The following is an 8,665-nucleotide window of genomic DNA, read 5'->3' as shown; positions in this document are numbered from 1 at the left end:
GAACACAAGACAATTATAGTGGTTCGCGAGGTGGTGTAATCCTCCTACTCCACTTGCTCTTTTATCCAAGAGCCAATTCACTATATCTACCACTTCTTGGTTCCAAGATACAATGAATTTCCGTGATCTAGTGCTTTGATCACAAAGACCGCACTAATCACGCCCAGTGACACCACACTGCTGCTTCGGTTTCACGTCGCCGCGCTACTATCTCAGGATTTCACGACTCCGCGTTACTTTCCCCCCGTCTTCCACACTCCGGTAGAAACGTATCCCGTGATCTGGTGCTTTGATCACCAAGCCCACACCAATCACGCCCAGTGCCTCCGACACTGCTGCTTCGGATCTCACAGCTCCGTGTGACAATCCAGGATTTCACAGCTCCGTGCTACTTTCCTCTCTTCTCTGTTTTGCTCCAAAACAAGTGTTGTCTTGCTTCCAACTTCTGAGACTCTGTAGATGATCTTCAATGATGCGCAAGTCTCTTTGATGAAGATAAACACTCTGGAAAGATTTCTCCTGATAGCTCTGAGTGTTTTCTCTTTTTGAGTATATCAAGTAAAGCACTTGATATTTTGCTCTGCTTTGCTCTGTTTAAGAACTCTCAGAATATTTCTCTTTTGAAGCTCTCTGAGTTCTTTTTCTCACACTTGAAGATTTTAGCTCTTAGAATTTTAGCTCTTTGAAGCTTAATTGCTCTATTCGATCCTTTGATGGATTCGAATTTTCTGCTCTCTTGTTCGTGAGTTTGTGTTCTGCTCTACTGCTCTTTTTCACTACTTTTTTTCAAGTCTTCATATCTTCATCATTTTATAGCTGGTGATGAGAATTCGTCCGTTGGAAAGAGACGCTCCCATGTCAGAGATCTTATCTTATCTTCTGCAAAAATGTCAGAAAGAAATAAGCTAGCCGTTTGAAAGATCTTCATCTCCATGTAAATGAGCTCCCAAACTTCATCTGATATTCCTCTGGTTTTACGTTGAGTGGAAATATCTGGGTCTCAGTTTTGGTGTAGAATGGCTTCTCTGATCAGCTCTGAAGTGGTCCTTGTATCTTTGGGATTCAAAAATAATCTTTATTTTAATCCCATACTGGTTAGACTAGTATTTTCCTTGTGAGAATATTTTTCACTATAAGTTCTGCTTCATCTTCTTCATTCTCATGTTCTCAGACTTCAAACTGGCTTTGAACTTCCACCCAATTTGAATTTCTCCTTTGTAATTGACACTCAATCTCAATTGGCTTGTAATTGGCACCCAAATTGAATTTCTCCTGGCTTGTAATTGGCACCCATATTGAATTTCTCCTTTGTAATTGGCTCCCAATTAACTTTGACTTGCAATTGGATTTCATCTCAATTCAATTGCTCCTCAATGTCTTCTTTTAATTGGTCCCCAATTTGAATTGCATCCCATACTACAACTTGAATTGGCTCCCAATTTCAATTTCTCTGAAACTGACTCCCAATTTCAATTGCTTCGAACTAGCTCCCAATTCCTTTAAATTGGCTCAGAAGTGCAATTGCATCTCAATTGCCACCAAGTGAAATTGCTTCCCGCCCAACTCCATCAGATTAATTTAATTTGACTTCTCAAATTTTACCTTGTAAAATTGTTAATGGTGAGTTTTGAACTTGAGCCATTTCGGATAATATATCAAGCATCATCCACTTCTTTCGTACAGCTTTTGATTAAATCTCCAATCACATTTGATGTACTTCTTTCTTTCCATAGATGCTTGATCTCCAAGTCAATTACATGCATTCTTCCAAAATTAATTTTCTTCACGAAAATTCTTCTGGATATCTTCTTTGAGTAGTAGCGACGTGAATATTGTATCATTCATCTTCTTCTTCAATTTGTCATTTTCTCCAGACAAATTCTTGATTTTCGGCTTGATATCCTCTTCTTCCATTTTCATCCATCTTCCTCTATTTTCTCTTTTGCAAAATAAATAATTTCCCGATCACGGTCTAAACTCTACTAGACCTATAAAATAAAATTGGGGATCTACAAATACAAATTTGGCATATCAAAACCATTACACTTTATTCCTAACATTATGGTCTTATTATCATGAAAAGTAGCCATTATTAATCTATAAAGAAATATATAAAGGGATTAAAACACAAGTAAACCCATGAATAGGAGCATATTTCAGGTTAAAGACTATTGTCACCAAGTACCAAAACAGTAAAAAGAGAAACATATGAGAGATGAAAAATATAGTCATTACATTGTTCATCATTCTTAGCCACTAACAAAACTATACATATTATGCTCTTAAAATTGAAGACCCAAAACCCATAAATCAGTTACAAACTCAACCTTTCCACTTTATATCAAAAGTATAGTTTTTTGGAGTTTACAAATTACAAAAAAAAAAAATAATAATAATAATAATAATAATCAATAACTTACAACAGAATTTCAACAATAAAAAATAGATATAAAAAAAAAAACTTACCGAAGAGAACTCTTTACTAAATAGAATACTGATAAAGATTCAGACAAAGAGAAACGATTGACGGGTTGGGTTCTTCTCACACAAAAAAATTTGGAGTTTGATGAATATATATTCTTACAAGATGTTGCAATTGTTTCTAATAGTGACTAAGGTTGTAATTTAAATTTAGGAGTTTAGGAGTTTAAATAGATTTAGGAGTTAAGATACATATAGAAAATTAGATGACTTTTGTTAATTAAAATTAAAGAATTCTTAGTAATAAATATAATAATTTAGAAATAATTTCTTAAAAAAAAAACAGAAGAAATAATTAGATACTAAATGTATGTCAAATTATTTACAGGAATGATAACAGATTTAGAAATTTATTATTATTATTATAAGTGATACGTAGTAACAGATTACTGAATGTGAATTGTTTTACAGATTTTAGAATTGTTATCATTATTAATAATTAGATAATTAAATATATAATAAATATGTTTAGGAAAGTAGATATATTTTGTTAATTAGAAATCAAAGAATTTCCTAAAATAATACAAGTCTTAGATATTTTGCAAAAAAAGGACCCGATTAACATTGATTTTATTCTTTAATGATGTGTCATCTCCTCATTCACCGCCAGTGTATAGCATTGCGGTGCATCAAATATTAATGCGTATCCATTATGATATATGGAATTATATTTGATTAGAGTGTATTATGACTATGGTACTTATATTACTTGGGAAAACTATTTTGGGATATATATATATATATATATATATATATATATATATATATATATATATATATATATATATATATATATATATATATAGGGAAGGGATCAGGTGCATTTGTTGCTTCCCGTGCGGATGTGCGGTGGATTAATGTGCGTGAGGTTTATACTTAATGTGCGTGAGATTTGTACTCAATGTGCTTGAGATTTGTACTTAATGTTCGTCATGTTAATATGCGTGAGTTTTGTACTTAATGTGCCTGAGTATTGTGTTTAATGTGCGTGAGATTTGTGCTTAATGTGCGTGCGTATTTCAGAATTACGAGCTCAGAAAAAAGCAGAACAGAAACTCACGCACATTAACGCCCAAGCTTCTTGTTACTTCTTCACTCAATTTGGCCATGGATTCTGGATTATCAGCTACTTCAGTGCAGTTGAATGTTTATATAAATGACGCACGCACAGTAAGATTTGCACAGCAGCTAAGTGTGGATTTCTGTTGTATTATTCCCGTAATTTTTTAACCACCATAGCTCGCCTCCGCATCATCATCATCAGGGAGGGGGCAAATGGCTACTGGGAATGGGGAAGAAGCTGACATCAATATTTTCTGCTGCATTTTACACATTCACGCACATTAAGTACAAATCTCAGGCACATTAAGCACAACACTCACGCAAATTGAGTACAAATCTCACGTACATTAATCCACCGCACATCCGCACGCAGGGACGGAGGGAGAGGGGGGGCAGGGGGGGCTGCCCCCCCTCACCCCACCCCCACCATATATATAGTATTTGTATGTATATATGTATATATAGTACATGTTTTAGTATTAGTATAAAAAAACTATAAAATGTTAACAAGAAGTGAGTTAGAGTAGATGGTAGAGCCTATCTTTGGTAATAATGAGGTTAAGGGTTAAAATTTTAGCATCAACATAGTTTTACAATTCTTTTTTAATAGCTTTTTTAATATTACACACACACACTCTATAATAAGATGTGTAATTTTTAAATGTGTTTTCTATTCAAATTATTTTATTAATTATGTTTCATATTTTGTTATGAATATTTTTATAAAGTTTCGATGTGTTTTATTTTTCGTCCATATCCAACAATATTTACAATTATATTTCTTAGGTAGTTTATTTATTATTTTTAAATTATCTCTTTTGTTTTAATGTTTCGCCTTTTCTGGAAAAATTTTCTGAATCCGTCTGTACTGTTTCGCCCCCCTCAATCGAATTTCTGGCTCCGTCCCTGTCCGCACGGGAACCTTTCTATATATATATATATATATATATATATATATATATATATATATATATATATATATATATATATATATATATATAGGGGAGGATTCAAGTAGGAACCATCCTTAGGTAGGAACCTAGGAACCAATCTAAGCTATCAAAAAATTAGAAATTAATGATCAAGATCAATTTACAATTTAATTAGATGGGATAATGGTGTCAGTTTACTCATCATCCACTTAAAAGAAAATATTTAATCGTAATATTTTCCTTGATTTTAGGTGGCTAACATAAAGAAGGATTGTTTATGAGTTTGGAATTAATTAGGATTGTTTATGAGTTTGGATTTAAACATGAAGCTTCAATCTTACAGGTCTTCTTATATTAATTATATAAATTGTAGAATTCTTTTTTTTGAAAGGATATAAATTGTAGAATTATTCCAACGTAACATTACATATATATTGGTGTGGCACTTGGATTGTGCTGTGTGTGCCATGATGTGTAAAAATACTGAAAGAATGAATTCATGAAAATCATACTGATGTTAAAGACTATGTTGTGCACTTGGGTTAAACTGTGTGTGTCACAACGTAAATAATGAATGTGTGGATGAAAAGACGTAAAACAAGTTGGTGTACACTTGGGTTGATAGAATAGGATGGGCATTTTGGTTGAACTGTTTGCACTTGGATTACATTGTGTGTGCCATAATTTGCACTTAGGTCAACGAATATGTGCATGCACAAGTATACGAAATATCGTGTGCACTTAGGTTAACGAATATGTGCATGTACCAAAACCAGATTGGTGTTAAAGACTACGTTGTGTACTTGAGTTAAACTGTGTGTGCCATAACATCAAGCATCACATCATGCATTGATATAGAGATTCAAATGACATCACTGATTTAATACCTCCACAAAATCATGCTCATCCTCCAAGTACCTTCGCATCAATTTCACCACACTATGTCGCAAGAATATGTTGGAACTCATTTGTGGTCGACGTAGATCAAGATATCGATGCGTATAATCTACCAAAGTAATTAATACATAAAGCTAGCAGCAGAATGAGTCACTTACAAGCTGTTTAAATATGAAGGAATAAAGAAAGATAAAAAATAACCTAATATATAAAAGACAAAATAACCACAGAGTATTAGCCACAAAATGAAACAAAATGTTTGTGCCATATAGATGAAACAAAATTTGAGTTAATAATCATTTCAATGCTTTGAATATCATGTCGGCACGCTCATCAGGCCGGGAGTTCATCCCGGTGTTTAATGAATATTTCACCTGGATTAACGAAATACTGAACTCCAGAGTGTGAAGCGTCAATAAAGCCTATTTGTGTATAAATAAACGTAAGACAACTTAATTTAACATGTTTATGTGTACACTTGAGTTACACTATGTGTGCCATAATGTGCATAATTAGTGTGTTATGAAAAGACATAGTACGGATCGATATGCACCTTGGTTTATCTGTGTGTGCCAAAATGAACGGTGATATTGACAAAATGAAATATTAGGCTAACATTATCCCTGCAAATCTCTCCCACTCTTAAAAATAGGTCCCACTTCCACATCATCTTATTTGCAAATCATCTACTATTCACACTACATCCCTACAAATCTAATCAACTTTCAAAAGTGGGCCCAACATATTAAAATAACAATATTAATAATATTAAAAAGTAAAAGAAAAACAATAAAAAAATTATATAATATAAAAGCTGCCGCGGCAGCTTTTGTCAGCGGTTTGCATACCGCCTTAATTATAAAAAATAAATAAAAAAAATGCTAATGTGGCTTAACCACATCAGCTTGCAAAGCCAATATTGGCTGGGATTAACCAGAATGATGTGATGGACTATGGTGTGCACTTGGGTTACACCGTGTGTGTCATTCTGTGTAGAATTAGTATGTGCACAAAAACGCATAAAAGAAGTTGGTGTGCACATTGGTCACACCATGTCTGCCATAATGTGTAAAATTAGTGTGTCCATGAATAGGCGTAAAGCAAGTTAACATGCACTTAGGTTGGGATGTGCACATGGGGTACACTGTGCCATAATGTGTAGGACTAGTGGATAGTGAGCACTTGAGTTGAACTGTGTACACTTGAGTCGATAGATTACGATGTGCACTTGAGTTGAACTGTGTACACTTGAGTCGATAGATTACGATGTGCACTTGGGTTAACGAGTTTGTGCATGCCATGATGCTCAAGAAAATGTTCTACAAAATACCATGTGCACTTGGGTAAACGAACTTGTGCATGCCATGATGCTCAAAAGAACTGTTATACAAATTACCGTGTGCACTTGGGTAAATGAGTTTGTGCCATGATGCTCAAGAAAACTATTATACGAATTACCATGTGCACTTGGATAAACGAACTTGTGCCATGATGCTCAAGAAAACTATTATATAAATTACCGTGTGCACTTGGGTTAACGAGCTTGTACCATCATACTCAAGAAAACTGTTATACGAATTACCGTGTGCACTTGGGCTAACGAGTTTGTGCCATCATGCTACAGAAAATTGTTATACAAAATACCTTGTGCACTTGGGTTAACGAGCTTGTACCATCATAGCCAAGAAAACTGTTATATGAATTACCGTGTGCACTTGGGCTAACGAGTTTGTGCCATCATGCTACAGAAAATTGTTATACAAAATACCTTGTGCACTTGGATTAACGAGTTTGAGCCATCATGCTCAAGAAACCTGTTATACCGTGCACTCGAGTTAAGGAATGTTTGCTTGCACATTCGTATATACCCCCTAATCGTGTTTAATGTTGTGTGCGACATTATAGGGATGCGTCAGACCAAAAAAAAAAAAAAAAAGACAAAACACCCAAGAATTAACTCTCAAACATCATAAACAAAAAACATATGTACTGATCTACTTGTTCAAATTAGCTCAGGTATCAAACATTGTTGAACCGCATGCATAACGATATTCAATTGCGTTACAGATGTGAGGTAGGAACTTGTTCGTAAGTGTGTGCATATTTGTTATGAATCTTGTGCATTTTTGATAAATATATTTTGCACATCAATTGTTAAGTGTTTTCACTTGGGATAAAGAGCATTTTGTGCATATTAGAATAGCAGAATGTGCATTAAAGAACATGTGTACACAAAATATAAAATATTTGTTTTTGTCATACACAAACAGAAAATCACTACAAACAATCACCATCGTCATCAACCTATTTGAGATATTGATTTGGCATATCCCTCCTACCAAAGTGAAACCTTCCTATGCGCGCGGGTCATTGAAGGCATATTCAAGTCGAAGCCCCGAAGGACTGAAGGAGAGTCCACGCGAATGCCAAGCCCGTCTCCATAGCCACTTCCAGGTTTTAACCTCGCCCAAGCAGGATCGCCTAACAAGAAAACAAATGACATATACTCATTTTGTTAACTCCATTGCTTGAGCATTTTAGTGGATTCGTAGTGGTAGAAAGTTAACTTACTGGAAGTAGAAATGGATACACAGATAACTTTGATACTAAACACTGTAATCATCTTAATTATGAAATCTCACGAATGGGAATTATATTGCATAAAGCAGTTGAAGCTTGTATTGCCTCCAAGTCTCAAACATATCACAAGTCTAAAAGTAAATAAGAAAACATCAAGCAAGAGTGGAATGCATACCACCATGTATAAATTATAAATTAATAAAATACTTTTGTTTTCTTGTAGTAAGCAAATGACTGGATTCAAATCATACCACTATAGCATCCCCATCATTTTGATAACACCGATCCCATTTTCTGCACTTTCAGCCTCGACATGTGCAAAATCAATTGATCTTTAAGCTTCCTCGACAGCCTAGGCAAGCCTTCATCATATCAGAAGGAAGGAAAAAAATACTTACCTGTAGCCGCGCCTTCCATCGCCGCTCCAAGATGTCGTTGAATACTGTGTATCACGCTAAAACCACCGCACAATCATACACAGAACAATCTCAGAAATTCAAAGGCACTTGAATCCTTCCATAATTCACACGAATTCTTCCATAACCTTATTAGAGCGACGGTGAATACAGCACCGGGAGGAACAAGACGAAATAGCAAAAGAGGAGGAAGACTGTGAGACACACAAAATTAAAGGAATTGACAGACTCCTTCGAGAAGATGGACTCAATAGCAGGCGAATTTTTCGCACTCCCCCACACGATCACACAACAAAA

General features: G+C 34.8%; 1 long non-coding RNA gene across 1 annotated transcript; it reads right to left on the bottom strand.

Annotated features, from left to right (window-relative positions):
- Positions 1-7,600: 7,600 nt before the first annotated feature.
- Positions 7,601-8,431, bottom strand: LOC109152100. Its single transcript, XR_002049349.1, has 2 exons — positions 8,351-8,431; positions 7,601-7,853 (listed from the first exon to the last, which is right to left on the bottom strand). It is a non-coding gene; the product is annotated as an uncharacterized LOC109152100 (long non-coding RNA).
- Positions 8,432-8,665: the final 234 nt, after the last annotated feature.

Source organism: Ipomoea nil, unplaced genomic scaffold (assembly GCF_001879475.1).
Source record: "Ipomoea nil cultivar Tokyo-kokei standard unplaced genomic scaffold, Asagao_1.1 scaffold2368, whole genome shotgun sequence".
Lineage (NCBI taxonomy): Eukaryota > Viridiplantae > Streptophyta > Magnoliopsida > Solanales > Convolvulaceae > Ipomoea > Ipomoea nil.
This window is presented reverse-complemented; position numbering and strand designations above follow the sequence as displayed.